The following is a 1,372-nucleotide window of genomic DNA, read 5'->3' as shown; positions in this document are numbered from 1 at the left end:
ATTATCGGGTTTTCATCTTAACAATTATAAAATATCACAGCTGAAAGCTTGCTTGCAAATGACATAATTTTCCACTCCCGACTAAACAGGTCATTGTGAGGCTGTATGTAAGCGTTCTCCACCAGGGAGGAAATGCAGGCAAATTAACTCCGGGGAGGAACGGGGATGAGGCGCCTCCAGACGCCTTGTTCCACTTGGGAAGCTGGTGCGATCCCACTTTGCCCTGTGCGGTTCCATAGGTAATTATATTTAATTTCTTACTGGGGCCGTTTAGGTCGGCTTGCATTCAAAGAGAGGGACAAGGGATGCAGCCCACTGAGATGGATCTTAAAAAGCCGTCGTGATAAATGACACCGAACTAGATCCACATGAGCTGAGTGAAATGAAATGTCTACTTTGGAGTAGAGACAATTATTGTATATCACTTAATAACTTAACCTTACAAGAGCACATGTGGCATTAATAAAGGGCCGGGAGCTGCAGAAAGCATGTTAGGGGACTTCCTTTTGACAACTCTATACAAGTCGGGGAATAGGGCAGTGAGGCAGGTCGGCCAGCCTGCCCGCCTGTGTACTTGACCATGGATCCATGCTTCCGATAAAATACCTGATTGCAAGGACTTGCATCCTGGCTGGATTTGAAAAAGAACATTTATGGTGTTTTGGGGTGGGGGGTTGTTTTCATCACCAAAGAAATCTGTGTGGAAGGCAGAAAATTTAGGAAATGCGACAAAATATCAAGAATGAATGAGAATGATCTGCTCCCCTTCCTCCCCCACACACCGATTGGTAAGCACTGGTAAAGCACTACAGGCTTTGTTGTTACCTATACACAAATGTGTAATCTCTCATACAACCTGGCTCGCTGCTGTATTTTTTTTAATGCGTAATTTACTTAACTATAAGCCATGAATATTTTCCTATATTTAGTGTTATTTGAAGGTATGGTTTTGGATTGGTGCACAATGTGGGATAATATTGTTGATTCAGATAATCTGCAAAAGTTGGACATTTACATTGCCATCGGTTTTTTGCTGTTATTAACAAAGCTGAGATGACCAGCCTTGAACATAAATCTTTGCATGTTTTACTGCTTCCTTCGAAGACTTACAAGTAGAATCTCAGGCTTAAAGAGCAAGGACATTTTTAAGGACGCTGCTACCTACTCGGGTTTGCAGATGTTCAACCCAGTTCGAAAATAATTTGGCCCGTGTTGACGTTAGAAATATTTTGTGTCCTCCATCCTGGACTGAGGGCAGATGACAGCAGCTATGTTATGGAAAGAAGACCCATCATTCTGCGTCCTTTGGGTTCTTGCATTCTGATCTGACCTTGTGCCATGAGGCTCTGTGACAGACTATGACAATGAACAG

Source organism: Lutra lutra, chromosome 14 (genome assembly GCF_902655055.1).
Source record: "Lutra lutra chromosome 14, mLutLut1.2, whole genome shotgun sequence".
In the NCBI taxonomy this organism is placed as follows: domain Eukaryota; kingdom Metazoa; phylum Chordata; class Mammalia; order Carnivora; family Mustelidae; genus Lutra; species Lutra lutra.
Note: the sequence above shows the minus strand (reverse complement) of the source record.